Source organism: Cnephaeus nilssonii (assembly GCF_951640355.1).
Source record: "Cnephaeus nilssonii genome assembly, chromosome: 20".
Classification (NCBI taxonomy): domain Eukaryota; kingdom Metazoa; phylum Chordata; class Mammalia; order Chiroptera; family Vespertilionidae; genus Cnephaeus; species Cnephaeus nilssonii.
In genome coordinates, this window is record NC_137091.1 from 8371494 (window position 1) to 8387428 (window position 15935).

A 15935-nucleotide genomic window follows, 5' to 3' on the forward strand; every position below is an offset into this window, starting at 1 on the left:
CAGAACCTCCAGCAGTGTATGTTCATTCATTGCTATGAAACTCCCATACTGCTTTCACCTGGATGATCTCAATTATTCTTTACAACACCCTCAGGAAGACTGGTATTTGGTGACTCCCACAGAAGAGGACCCCAACTTTAATGATGACTCAGTAATGTACTCAAGACTCTACCGCCCATAAAATATCAGGGCTGCATCCCAAAACCAGGCACACACCCCGGCCTCTTCACTCCACCACTGCGTTTCTCTTCTAGTTGGCACAGCCCATGCCCCATCTCAGAGATGGCTGATACTCAGGTGGTGCCAACAACCTGCTTCATCAGCTCAGTTGTCCATGTCTCTCACTGCTCCAGATCATGCTGTGGCCAGAGCTCTGACCCCATCACGTGGGAAGGCATGAGAAGCCCACCTGATATTTTGAGATCAACTCAAATCTTAACTTTAATGAAAGCAGGTGTCTAGTCCAGTGCTAGGGGTTCCCCAAGCTAGAATTGGGGCCATGGATAGACTTGCCAGTCAGTATGCATGGGTAGACTTCCCAACAGGCTGGTATGAGCCAGGCCTTTATTGTAAGGACATATATGACACAAACACAAGCCACTAATTACAGAAATACAAATTTAAGCAAAAAATTCATGGGTTCAACCAAAGAAACAAAGGGTAGGGGCACCAAGTTTGGTTTGGTTCTGGACTCAATAAAATCACCAGTTTTTACTTCCTTATCAAGTGCCTCATTGTCACTAGATGCCTGCATTGCTCCCATTTCTGTGTACCCTGGTGCACATCTTACAGAAGGAGCATCTGTTTCTCTCCCAGAGGCCCTGACAAAGACCTCATTGGCTCAGTTGATTCAAGTGACTATCATGAACCAATCACTCTGCTCTGGGAGGAGGGTGCTGAGTTGATTGGCTCCAGCCCAGGTTATATGCTCCATCTGTGGGTGGGCCAGGTTAAGGGGAAGGATCAAACCCATTCAAATAATGTGGACTGAGAGTAAGGAAAATTAAGATGTAGCTATTAAAAGATGAATAATTGCAGGACAAGCATCCAAAAACACAATGTCCACCTGAAGCACAAGCAAACTCTCATTCCTTTTCTAATGCAGGAGTTGGAAAACTTTTTCTGCAAAGAGACACATAGTAAATATTGCAGGCTTTGTAGGCCATAAGGTCTCTGTCGCAACTATTTACTCTGCCATTGAGTGCGAAGTCAGCCAGACAATACATAAATGGATGCATGTGGCTGTGTTCCAACAAATCTTTATTTAGGGATGCTGAAATTTAAATTTCATAAAATGTTCACATGTCACAAAATATTATTATTCTTTTGCATTTTCAATCATCTAAAAAATTAAAAACCATTTTTGCTCACAGGCCATAGGAAAACAGGAGGCAGGCTGGGTTTGGCAGGAGGAGGGTGTGGTTTGCTGATCCTTGCTCTTAAAAGGGGGCTGTCAGGAGGAGCAGATAGGGTGGGGAACTCTTATGTCATCGGAAGGCACATGGTCCAGGTGAAATTGTACATCCAGGGAACACAAAGGAGAAAGAACTCGAAAAAATCATTGATACAAAGTTCTTAGTTTGGTTAGCAATTTACCTACACTGAGTGGCCAGATTATTATGATCTCTGAACACATAATAATCTGGCCACTTAGTGTATGTGTGTGTGTGTGTGTGTGTGTGTGTGTGTGTACATATATTAGAGGCCCGGTGCATGAATTCGTGCATGGGTGGGGTCCGGCCAGCCTGGCCAGCGGGAGGGGACATGCGCAGTTGGCCGGCCTGCCTGCTGGTCGAACTCCTGGTCAAGGGGACAATTTGCATATTAGCCTTTTATTATATAGGATATACACTGAGTGGCCAGATTATTATGCATTCAGAGATCATAATAATCTGGCCACTCAGTGTATATCCTCTCCCATACTAATTTATGAAAAGAAGTCTATTAATCACTCTGGATGCAGAAAGGAAATCACATTCTCAGCATAAACATAAATTATCGGCCTAAAACCCAAATTCCTTCAGCAGGATGGTTCAAGCTAAAAGTTTTAAATAGCTCAAAAAGAACAAATGACTGAAAGGAGATATGCATCTTTTGAAATACAAACCTGAAAAGATGTTATGCTCAATTACACTGACAAAAGATTTGGGATCCAGCAGTATCCTCCATGGAATTCTGCAGCTAAACAGGAATGCTAAATCACACACTAACTTAAGCAAGAGTAATCTAGCATGAGCCACATTACTCGTGTGTCTGCTGGGAGCTTAAATCTGCTCTTATGTGTACAAAATGCCTCTCTCCATCTCTCTAAGAAGGTGGACTTGACCCCTGCTAAGACTTTTGCATTTCCAACTTGCCAAGCTCCCAAATGGAGCACTGGGATGTCCTGAACAGAGAGCAGGATCAAGGGAAGTCATGAGGAAAACTAAGGTATTAAGGGGAGGAGTCTGGACCCTTCAGAGTAGGGAGCTCCAGTTCCAAGCAGGGGGGACCATGAAGAAAGGACATAGGTGTATGGTTGCAAGTCCGCTGTGTTGCCCTGAGCACAGGTGACACTTGGCTCATGCCACCCCCACGACTACCCCAACCGCCATACTCTCAGTTCTTAGAGCTAAAACAGGACTTCACAGGCCTGTGAAATCTCTAACTGGCCTTCCTCAGCCTGTCTGAGTCCCTGAGGGACAGGGACTATGTATGTCGTATGCTTCATCCGATTCTGCGGCACAGCTGGCACACAGTAGTTATTTGTGTAACATCTAAGCAGCAATGTGTGTTAGGCCAGAGGAATAGAAAAGGGTGGCTAGAACCCAAAACACATTTCTGGAAGGCAGACTGAGATCCATGTGAATTATTGGTACGATAAGTATGAAAGGCTGGGAGACAGAGAAGCTAAAGGAAAAACAGAATTCTAGATACTAGGTGTACCGGTTAATAATGCAGATTTTGTAATCAAAGAAAACACGATAATTTCTAGAGAAACATAAAAAGTACTTTATTCAAAGTAATGTCCATCCATAGCTACACATTTCCCCCATCTTTCAGGTAATTTGTGGATACTGTCCCAACAGAACTTTTCTTGCTTTGAGGAAAACCATTCAGAGACCCAATTTTCCACTTCTTTGTACGTTTTGAAGTGCTGCTCAGAAAGTGTGTGTGCCATCGATCGGAACAAGTGGTCATCTGAAGGAGCAAGGTCTGGTGAATACAGCGGGTGGGTTAATACTTCCCAGGCAAGATCTTTTTCTTTAATTTCTTTATTGATTAAGGTATTACATATATGTCCTTATCCTCCTATTATTCCCCCAATCCCCCCACTCATGCCCTCACCACCCCCCACCCCGTTGTCTGTGTCCATTGGTTAGGCTTATATGCATGCATACAAGTTCTTTGGTTGATTTTAACGTGTCTTTAACTGGTTTTGAAGTGTGTGGTGGTGCGTTATCATAAAGCAAAATTACTTTGCCGTGTCTTCTGGCCCATTCTGGTCGTGTTACTATCAAAGCATGGTTCAAATTGGTTATTTGTTGTTGGTAGCAATCAGTATTAACAGTTTCACCTGGTTTTAGAAGCTCATAATGCACCACACCTTCCTGATCCCACCAAACACAGAGCATTGTCTTCTTTCTGAAGCGATTTGGCCTTGCAGTTGATGTTGATGGTTGACCTGGATCAACCCATGATTTTGTGCATTTGGGAATCTCAAAATAAATTCACTTTTCATCGCCAGTCACAATTCGATGCAAAAAAGACTTTCTTTTGTTGAAGCAACATTTTACTGATGACGTTTCAGTTTTCCATTTGTCTTTCGTTCAGTTTTCCTTCCTTTAAAATCTTTCCAATTGCTTGTAAATGATCGGAAATTGTTTGCTGAGCAACATTTAATCTTTCTGTAAGTTGTTTTTGAGTTTGACATGCATCTTCATCCAATAATGCTTGTAATTGTTGGTCTTCAAACTTTTTCGGTTGACCTGGACATTCTTTGTCTTTCACATCGAAATCTTCACTTTTAAAGCATTTAAACCAGCATTCACAAATATCTTGAGATGGAGCATGTTCACCATAAGCTTCCCTGAAGTATACGATAACTTTCAGCAGTACTTTTCCTCATAATAAAGTAATGAATTGAAACTTCCCACAAATGCTCTTTTTTTTTGGCACAAAATTCGACATTTTTAAGTGTAAAAATATCTATGATGTTAACACCTTCAGAAAATTTGACATATGAAGTTTTGAAGCTTGTTGTCAATACAACAAACTAGCATACATATCAAATCGCATATATATCAACATATGTGTAACTCGATCTATTGAAAAAAATCTGCATTATTAACTGGTACACCTGGTAAATGGAGGAACACCCCTACTCTGTGTAGCTTCCAAGGGCAAAAATGGAAAACTGGACTTGTAGATGTAAGCTGGGGAAAAGCTGGTTTGAGCAGCAGGTAGGATGTTTTCCAAGAAGCACAATGCTCTGCAGTGCCAGAGGTCGCTATATGGAAGATGGAGCTTCCTATCATTGGAGCTGGTTGAGCTCCAGAAGGAAAACTGCCCCCAATAATGCTACCTGGGAAATAGGTAAACTTGCAGCTTTAGCCATTTTGCTATCCATAGCCCACCCTGAGACCTGAGCTAAATGAGAAAGAGAACCAAGAGAGATGCTTAGTATTTCTGGCTACTTGAGCTGGATTGAAAAATAAGGTTTGACCCTCAACTAACATTGGATTCCTGATTCTTCCCCAGCTCCAAGCCCAGACTTGGAGCCAATGTGTAGGGAATTTGGGTGTTCAGGGAAGACAGACATACAGCCAGTAGCAAGGGAAGCAGTGACCTACCTGCTTTACACTCCATGGAGCCAGGGCCCAGGAACCCAAGGACAGGATTCTTCCTGCTTCTGGAAGGTAGGCTGGGCCGAGCATGGTGTGTCCCCCAAAAGGTGCAGGAATGGAGGAATATCTGGGTCTCGGGAAAGTTCCTCTACGCCCCACGGGAGGGTGAGTGCAGCAGACCCTGAAAGGGCAGGCACGGCCTTCTTACACTGACCACCAGAAACTCAGGGGAGGAGAAGGGCACATGCCCTCCTCTCAACAGGATCTTTGGGGGCACCACAGGAAGCCAGACCCTTCCTTCAGGGAGGTCAGAGTGCCTGGGGTTTACAAGGAAGGTGTAAGCCTCTGGATGCTGGTGCAGAGGACACACGGCAAGCAGCTCTTTAACCATCTGCTAAGGAAATACCAAGGTAAATTAAAACGAGAGTGGATTTGTGACTTCTGTCTTTTCCAAAAAGATAGTGTTGGCAGGTTTATGAGAAAACCATTCCCAAACACCTTGAATTTATATGGCATGCTTATTTCAAAAGCTCTTCTACATCTGTTAGCTCTTTGAAGCCCCTGGAGGCAGGTAGGGCAGGAAGGAGGGCTGAGTGGGGGAATGGAGCCAAAGAGAGCTTTGGCAACTTGCCAAAGGCCCCAAGAGGAAAGGCTGGGTGGCACCCAGCACCTTGACCCTAAGGGGCTTCTCTTCCTTTCAGATCTCTGGCAATGGGCTTTATGTTGTAAGGCTGGGAGCAAAGTGACCACTCAAGAGCTGGGAGGTCAACTACAATTAGGCTAGAAGAGCACCCCTTTTTCACACACACACAGCTCTGCACCCATGTGCCCTGTAAATTAGCCAAGGATTAGAGGTAAAGGAAACAACAGAGGCTGATTGACAAGGAGGCCCTCATAATCAGTGCTGTAGTAAACTATACTAATTATGGTATCAATTGGTAACATTATAAAGGTTGAAGCTACATAATGAAAAAGAGCAAACACACAGGCAGAGTGAGTTCAGCAAATGTAATTACAAGGTGACACTATTGGCAAATACTATTTTATGAGGTATTAAGAGGGATGTGGCACAAACACACTCCAAAACTTACAAGCTTCTCAGGAGTGGGGGAACCTGGAGCTGACCAAAGATGCACCTGCAAACATGCCACATAAGCAAGCTGGAGGAACCCATGAAGTCTTCTTGACATATCCTCAAGGATAAGATGTTGTCAGATAGGGCTTGCTACTCCCAAGCTCCAATTCCTTGTTTGCTATATGATATATTGTCCCTGGCCTGTCCTGAACTCTGCAGTCCTCAAACCTCAAGATTTTGGACTGTCCAACCCAGAAGGCACCACAGATGTTATTTAGATTCAATCACTCTACAGTGAAGCTAATGGGGGAGGGGAGCCTGCCCAGCCACTGGAACAATCTGTATCAATGTCCAACAGTATTCATGGGACTCTGTGCCAGACACTGTTCTAGAAGCTCAGGCCAGAGTCTCTGCTGTCATGTGTTCACATCCTATGAGAGAACAAAGAAAACTGGTCAAGCAAACCACTAAGGCCATTCCAGATTCAAGGTCATATCAGGTGCTACGAAGAAAACTAAATGGGGTAATGGATAAGCGGTTGGCTGGAAGTGGAGAGCCAGGCTAGAGAAAGGGTCCAGGGGGGAGTTCTTGAGGAGGAGCTGAGACCTACAAACTGAGACCTACAGGAGGAGAGGAAAACAATGCTTTTCCAAGGACGCCCAGCTCTTTCCTGGCAGAGAAAGGACAGAACACAGGTGCCTGCATTTGTAGTCCAGGGTCATTCTGTTGCATCTGGCTCTCTCAACCAGTGTTTGGGCCAGAATTTTAAGAGAAACTATCAACTCTAAGGATATGTGGAGCCACTGGATGTTGGGGGTTTAAAAAATGTTAGAGATCCTGTGATTCAAAGTCTCTAACACACTGGAGAATCACCTGTGGCATGTCTATAACAGAGAAGCTATTCTGGTTGTCTGCTGCTGCATAGCAAACCCCCAAAATAAGAGAGCAGTATGTTGTTATCTTCCCATCTCTGTCATTGCCTAGAGAAGAGGATGGGGTGGCACCCAGCACCTTGACCCTAGACAGTTCCTGCTCATGGCCTTTCATGTGCTTACAGTCAGATGATGGTGGCGGCTGGAGGCATGCGCTGGGCTGAAAGAGTGGAAGCTGGTAAAGCTTCCCTTCCTGTGGCCAGTCTGCTATGCTAGGCTGGTCTTCCTCGCATATGTGGACTTCTTCCATGGGGCTGGCTTCCTCCAGGGTAAGCTTTATAACAGGACCAGGTGGAAGCTACAAGGACCTATCAATGGATGGGCCAGAACATCCTTTCTGTTGTGATCTATTGATCAAGGGAACCCAGACTCAAGGAAGGGAAACTAGACTCCATATTTCAATGGGAGGAGGAGCAAAGAATGTGTAGCTATCTTTAATCTACCATACTTGCTCTGCATAAGAAAAACAACAATAGCCTCTACTGAAGGCCTGCTTAGCCTCTTGACAACCTAATAGACTTCTGTCATTCACACTTAGATTATCTTCATTTCCCTTCAATTAATCAAAAAATTAGTCCATGTTTCTTGAGGACCTGCCATGCAAAAATGTGTCACACTTGGATACAATCTACAATGTGCTATGCCTTCCCTGTAAGGGCTTAGAGTCTAGAAAAGGTGCTACAAACTTTCATTTACAATAGCTGAGCTGATTTTTAAAGTGAAATTTGGCAAGGAACCCCAGTTTATAAAACAGGTCAAGGTAGGACTATTCTGGGCCAGGACACCTCAGTTGAAGCCCACAGTCAGGGAACCATAGTGCAGATGCCATCATGCAGATAAAGAAAGGAAACTAGTGGGTAAACTATCCCTTCTCCATATGAGAAGTTTCCTGAAGAAAAGATATGGACCTGGCTTATGAGAAAGTTAGTGTATTAATGAGATTTTTTTTATATAATTGTAAATCTATATATGTCGCATTGGCTTGAACACAAAAGAAAACAAGGACAGGAAAGTCTTCAGGGAGGGCTTTCAGGGCGGGCTAGATCTAGGGACTCACATAATGTTCTGTACTAATAATGATGTGGTATACTAATTAACACAGGGTCAGGTCTCTCCAGTCTTCACTTGTGCAGGCTTCACTCTCAGGGGCACGGGGTGGCCACCAGCAGTTCAAGGCTTACTTCTATTGTGTTCTTCCCCGGCTGTTTCTACAATCCAGCTCTGGTTGGCCTTAGTTAGGTTCTGTGCTCAAACCCACACAATCCAAGTAGTCAGGATTTCCTACTCTGTCAAAGTTTAAAGAGTCACATGCAGAAGGGAGCCCCAGGAAACCTGGTGAGGTCATTTGTACTAAGAGTGAAGGAAAGAGGATTCTGTTCTCTTGCTGAAGGAAGCCTGAAAGCTGAGCCAACAAAACACCTACACAGAGAGGAAGAGAAAGCAAAGAACTAAGAGACAGGAGGACAAGAGGCTGGGTCTAGACCAGCTGGGCAATGCTTGGTCTCTCCCCACAAGGTGAGAGGAATGGTCAGCTCTCTTTGTCTTGACACCTAGTGAATAAACTTCTCTTAAAAGTGGTCCCTGTGTCCCTGAGAGGAGGTTCAAAATCAGAGGTCAGGGCCTAGCTTTGGAGCCTGGTGCTGGGTCTGTCCTCAGCTCTGTGGCTGTCACCAGTCCTCATATCCCAAGATGTCCTCTGAGCTTGAAGAATATCCGGGAACATCCCAAAGAGCCTTCTGACAGGTGCTTTTGCCTGAAATAAAGCCAGGGAAAGGAGAACACAACTGCCATGCAGTATTATGAAACATTGCCATTAAGTTTAATGCCTTCGTAACAAAGAATGCCACATTTATTATCACAAATAAATCCATGGATTTAACACCCATCAGGCTTTAGACTTTATTTTTCCATATAAAATAAATATGGCTAGAGTATAAGATTATGACTACACCATTATTTTCTAAAACTATTTCATTTAAGCACAGTCTAACTGCCCCATGCTATAAACCTGGGCCCAGGAAGGGACCACTCCACTCCTGGAAGAACATTGGCACCACTGAATGCAACAGCCAACAAGGTGGGCTTTCCTGCATAACTGCTGGGTTTCATCACTGTTTAATGAATTGTTGCACTCTTTATAGGATAAACAATAAATCGCACATGATTTATCATATTACCCAATAAATCATGTGACAAATCATTAGGCAGAGTGATAAAATCAAGTGTTTTAGAAATAAGTTAATCTATGATGCCAATGTGTAAACTAAACAGTTGCTTAAAAACCCTATTTACTAATCATTTTTACATAAAGAAAGATTAATGATTATGTAGATTAAATGTGTACTTATTCCTATAAGCATCAGACAGCCATGTGCCCTGTTGGCCTTCTCTTTTTAGCAAAGGCCCCCGAAAGCCTCCCTTCTGTGGCATAATTCCATTTGCCTCCCTCCTTCCTGGATTTGCCTTGACTGGAAAAGGAGGCTGGAGAAGACAGGGCAAACGAAAGAAGTGGTTAATGAAGAGCGAGTCATGGGGGCCTGGTGGTGAGGCTGTTCTCCCCATAAATTTTGTAACACACTAATTAACACTTTCATTAGGGCCTGGAGACAGGTTCCAGTGCTGCCTGCTTTTCCAGCCTGCCTTCGACACAGTGCTCTTTCTCACTTGTGACAACTATGTTTATAGCTTCTCTGCCCATCGAACTGGCTGGCACATTGAATTACCCTCAAGAGTACATGGGCATCACGTCACATTTGCGTGCCTGATATCATACGTGACGAGCTGTGCGCCGCCAGGGCCTTTAATGCACATCCTGCAGACAGCCGGCCCTGCAATGCATAGGCAGATATTAAGCTAAATCTTTTTGGAGTCAAGCTTGTTTCACATCAGTTACATAAACATATTGGTTCCTTTAAAAGAACAAATGCTTTGTGAGTAAAGAAAGGATTCCAGCACTGAAACCTGAGAAATCATCCGGCACATCAATTCTGCCTGTCTTTCTGAAAGTCTTTTCTTAGGGAGGTTGGGGGAGAGACTATTTGGCTTCTAGAATATGTTTTGAACCATATTTATTATAAACTCTGGACAATACTAGGCAATGTAAAGAGAGAGAAAGGGAGAGCCTCAGTGAGTGTCGCTAGGAGGACAGTCAGAACATCAGTGTAGACTCCTCTTTTTATATCCATATGTTCACACCATTGGCTGCAATTTTCCAGTCTCCTTTGCTATTTCTCTTTCTCCCTCACCCATATCCAGCCCATAAGCAAACCCTATTGGCTCTCGGCATCCCTCTGACTGTGGATTCCCCCAACATTACAAGTTAAACCGTGAGGCTGATCCTAGTAATGCAGATGTGAAGCCACCTTGGACCTATTCTAAAGTCACCTTCTCTTTTGCATGTTAAATTGCTTGTAATGGTAATCACCAAGGTTTGAGAACCATTATTCCTGGTGCCTGGCAAAGCAGTTGTTGTGTGATTGGGTAAAGGATGGGAGATAAGAAAGGAGTTTCAGACTGCACTTTTCTTCTGAAAAGCCCTAAGAAATGAAGTGGATGAATTTTACTGACAACTTCAGTTTCAACAAACTACCTGGAAAATATTGCCTCGAAGGCAGAAATCCAAGAAATTAGCTTTTACACGTGGTCTTTGGCCCTTCCCAAGAGGCAAACCATCAGTAGTAGTTCAGGGAGGAATATAATAAGAGTTTCAAGTCACTTGTAAAACCTGGACACATGGCTTTTCCCTCATGCTGCCCCCTGAGAAGCCTCCAGCTGCTGAGCACAGCCCAATTCTCAGACTCAGAGGAATTGAACCCAATTGCCAAGATAAAACAGGAAAAGGGTTCAAAGTAAGTCATGTTTCTAATGCCCACAAAAGGGATAGACTAAGTAGCACAAAGCCCGCATTCTATTTTCCCTTATTTTATCCAACCCACCTCTCAAAACACTGGGATTCACATTTCAAGACACTGTCTGTATCACTCAGAAGAAGCTGAGCTTTCCTTCAGTAATGTAAAAGCTCAAAATCTCAGAAGCTTAGACATTCTTATTTCTTGCTCTTGCAAGGCCACTATAGGCCCAGAGAAGTTCTAAGATAGGTGTCCTCCCCATGTGGTGCACTGCATACTTTCCCAATCACTGAGGAAGCGAGCGTTGAGTTCTTAAGTGATGTCACCAGAATTGACATGTCATTTTAATGGCCAGAATGAATCACTGTCTTTAAGGATAAGTATGATTCTCCATATGCCAGATAGCAATGAACATTCATAATGTTGATCACACCTTTCTCTGCAACCACACCACTCCCCACAAAAGCAAAAAAGCAAACAGCCTTATTAGTAGGGCTCATTTCTCAGGGTCTTCCTGCCACAATATGGCTGCTTCCATCCTCAAACCTACGCTGCATATGCTCCATCAGGGACAGTGAGAGGCATGTTCATGAAGAGCTTCACTTTACAACAAGCATGTCAAACTTGGCCCGCGGGCTGCATGCAGCCCACAACGAATATCTTTGCAGCCCAGCCAATATAACAGTATGTAAGAAATGTTTTAATAAAATTTTCATAACTTAATTTTTACAATATCCTGTTATACATAACTACTAATAACAAACTACAATGTTTGCTAATGACTGACGACTATCATCATGTTGCATTCATTTCCCTTACACGCCTTACGTGCAGGCGCACCATTTCTCTCCACTAATACTAGCAGCGAATATTTTAACAACCAATTGTCACGTCATTAGTCTTGGACTGACTTATTTGGTGTGCGCAACAGGAAATATTTCACTTTCAGAAAACAAGAAAAATAGGTTTATTTGTGTTACACTTATTACTCTGTGCAGATCTTCAGTATCTGGTAAGTTAATGTTTAAGAAAAAATATTAATTTTTATTAAAATGTTCTATTATTTTATGTTAACGATTACTCATTTATTTCAGCCCTTTGTATTCAGCATGTCTCTATCAAAGTACACCTACGTTTCTATGAAAATTGAAGCTTTTGTTTTTTTGCAGCTCACAAAAACTTAAACCTTGTTTATTTGGCCCGTGTTTAGCCTTTGAGTTTGACATGCCTTGCTTTACAAAGAAACAACCTATCCCAGTGGTTGAGCATGGGCTCTGGAGTCAGACAGCCTGCACTAACATCCAGCTTTGACTCCTGATTACCCATAAGACCTTGGGCAACTTAACTTCTACATACTTCAGTTTGCTGATCTGCGACATGGAGCTAGTGATGGTGCCTGGCTCTTGGGTTGTGAGAACTGATTACACTAATACATGTGAAGTCCTTGTCACTGAGTGAGTGCTGTGGAAATGTTTTCTGACTGTGATGCTTTACAATCTGCATGAGGCACTCAAAACCATTGGTCCATTTGGTCAGTATAACTTATGATAGGAACAAGTTCACCCCATTTCCGACATTTTCTCCCCCATCCCAAACAGACCAGAGATGAGATAAGGGTGCTGAGGGAGGCCTTTGAAAACTAAATTGAGGGGAGGGGGTATATCTTCTGCATAGAAAATGGAAGAATTTTAAAGGAATATGGCAGAAACAGTCATGCTTGACCAATAGGCCACAAATCCCCTACACTTCTTAGCCCCCTTATTATTGAACAGGCCTCATGACAAATCTGCCACATCTGAAGCAATTGATTATTCCCTATTTCTTGGGAAACTGCCTTCATCTGGCTTTTATAGCACTTTCTTGGTTTTCCTTCTACATCATTGGCTGCAATTTTCCATTCTCCTTTACTAAATCCTCTTTGTTTTCTCAACCTCAATGGAGAAGGTGCTTCAGAGTTCAGTCATTGGACCTCTTTTTATATCTATATGTTCACACCATTATGAGTATATCTAGTTTCATAGGTTTAAATTCCATCTGTATGCTAATAAACTCCAGCCAGGACCTTTCCCTTGAACTTCAGAATCATATGTCCAACCACTTACCTGGCATGCCACTTAGATGTCAAATGGGCATTCATACATTTAATGTGCTCAAAACTGAGCTCCCAAATCCTCTTCTTTCACCCATCTTACTGCTCCACAGACTTCTACATATCAGTCAACTGCAGCTTCAATCTCCCCTGTTGCAGTCACCTCCTTCAAGTCTTTGCTCAAATATCACTTTCCTTAACCACCAATTTAAAAAACTGTTCAACTCTTTTTCCATTGACAGTCCATAGGCCCCTTTCCCCAACACCTGGAATCTTCTATCATGTTACATTGTTTAACTATTTTATTTGAACTCCCACTCCTTCCTACTAGAATGTGAGATCTAAAAGGGATTTTTTCCCATATCCCCAGGCATAGAACAGTACATGTCCCAGAGAAGATGCTTCACAGCTTTTTGTTGAATGAATGAATAAATGAATATGCAAGTAATCCCCAGTCTGAACCTCCTACCCCCTATCCCCTACTCCCAATTTCTAGTTACTATCTGGTCATTGAAGTACCCCTCACCCTGGTTTTCCTCTCTACCCAGGTGTTTCAGCCTGATGTCTCTGTCTGCTCCCCTCCTGGCTTTTCAGTCTTCCTGGTGCCTGTGGCAGCAGATAAAAGATAATCCCTTCAGCTCCTCCTCAGACTCAAGGCTCTGATATTTTTTTTCCCACTCACAGGCTCATGCTATGCTTCTCTGGAACTGGAGTGGGACACCTCAGTGTTAAGCAATTTGTCTTTCTTTGCCATGACATTTTTTCTGACTAGTACACCCATATTCATTTCCCTATTTATGAATTATTTTAGGGTGTGATTGATAATAATAGTAATAATAATAAGCATTTACATACACTCCTAAAATGTTTATAACAATGGCATTAGGGAGATATTATTCATACCCATTTTACCAACAAGAAAACTGAGGCCCAGAGAAGTTAAGCTATTTATCCATGTTACAAAGAGTTAATATAGTAAAAACTTCTAATGCAGTTAGGTTTATATTCAAATCTTATGCCCTTAACTCTGTCACATTGTGAGGACCAAAGTTAAATTCTTGGTCATTTCTAATTATTTCTTGGAAGTAAGATTCAAGTTTCTGAGTGACTCATATGCAGGAACTGTCATCCCCCTGATCTGTGGGCTGCAGTACCTCCTATGCACATTGTCACTATCCAAACCCACTCCCCTTTATTATTTCCTCTTGAATTTTGGACATAGGCCAGGCTTGGGGACAAGAAGTGGTTCCAGTCTGTTTGTGTCTGTGGGCATTGGACATCTTCCAATGGCCAAGGAAATCAATCTCAGACCCTTCAAACATAACATGCTGCTTCTCTCACTCCCAACTTTCGTGGTAAAATGGAAAACCCTAAACTCCCTTGCTGGCCCAGGCACCAACCCTTCTAACACAGTGGTCGGCAAACTCATTAATCAACAGAGCCAAATATCAACAGTACAACGATTGAAATTTCTTTTGAGAGCCAAATTTTTTAAACTTAAACTTCTTCTAACGCCACTTCTTCAAAATAGACTCTCCCAGGCCATGGTATTTTGTGGAAGAGCCACACTCAAGGAGCCAAAGAGCCGCATGTGGCTCGCGTGCCGCAGTTTGCTGATCACGGTTCTAACGTGAAGTAGTCTCCCTATCTATGCCATCAAATGTCAACATCTCAGACCAGAGCTTGGGACTTTGCCATGTGGGATGCTAACCAGATGGTTGGTGACTATGCATGCATGTTTTGGTGGATTTGGTATAATCTGTAAGGATTGCAAAGAGCTGTTCAGGGGGAGTGAAGAGCTTCCCCGAACTGATCCATGCCCAAACCCAGAAGAAAGTAAAGTGTCTCCACTCTACTGCACGTTTTAACCACTAAACTGAGCTCCTGTCGCTTTACAAAAATGATTTGTTTTTAATTAAAACAGGAGCATAAGTTATTTTTATACCAGTATTATTGGGGGGTAAGTAAATTCCCAGTAACTCACTGGATTTTTAAAAATCTGTTTTAAATATAAACATACTGCCATATTTTCTGTGGGTTTGAAAGCTTATGTTAAGTTTGCAAATAAGTCAACTCCATAAAGATAACATCTTTCCCTAAAAAAAATGTGTTGCAATCTAATGGCATGCTATGGAAAATTAGCATTTTATAAAAACATGCATAAGCTGTCCCTCAGAGAAAATGTCCAGAGTAGACCTGGGTTCCTCCTCTGCCCCTGAGGCCAGGTTGATTGAAAAGCCAGCCTCCAGATCGTATCCACCATCCTCTTCCCACCCCAGGGTATTCTCTGCATCCCTCACAGGACTGTTATTTTATTTTGAGTCATGCTGAACTTTATTTTTGAACCTATCTTGTTACATGTCTGACAGGTCCTGTATTCACAGAAGGAACTGAATCACTTTGGTCCACCCTGAAAAGATGCCATCTTTAACAAGGCTGCATGGAACATGCCCAGCTGTCTGCCTGAGCATCAAGGATCCAGGTAAATCACTGTAAAAACATTAATAACAAGACCTTGGGTGGCCATAATGACCAGCCCTCAGTGATGGGGACAGAGCACTGGACTTCTCACCTACTGCATAGAAAATAAAAGCCCAAGGCTACATAGGGCCAGGCATCACTTGTGGACATAATGCAAGTTAAGTGTGCACAGTTTCCCAGGCAAATCCCCTCTTGCAGTCCTGCCCCCTCTGTATCCACTTCTTCCTAATGAATGGTTTATTTGCCCAGGGCCACAGCTATTTCTTGTGTCTCAATGACAAATGTTTTTAGCACCCTCTCCTGGGCCTCAGCCTCTGAGGGGTTTAGTCAATGCCACACCCAAGCCTGCCTTGAACCTGCTTCTCTCCCATGGTGTACCTGACCACTGGTCTTCAGAAATTTTACCAAAATAAAAACTCTTATGTAAATAGGAAAAGGGAAAAGCTGTCAAAACCTGCATGAGTTGTTTAAATACCATGAATAAGAACCAGTAACAATAGGCACATCAATGAAGATGTGCTTCCTTCAGACTTGGCCATGTGCCACCCAATGCGAGTCCCCCAGAAAACGCCACTTGGCACACGAGAAAGCTTGGCTCACCCGCCCCTTTGCAACACCCCCTCCCCAGTAAAACATTTTTGACAAGCAACTCATCTAGAGCCATTTCCCACAGCTTTCCTTTCA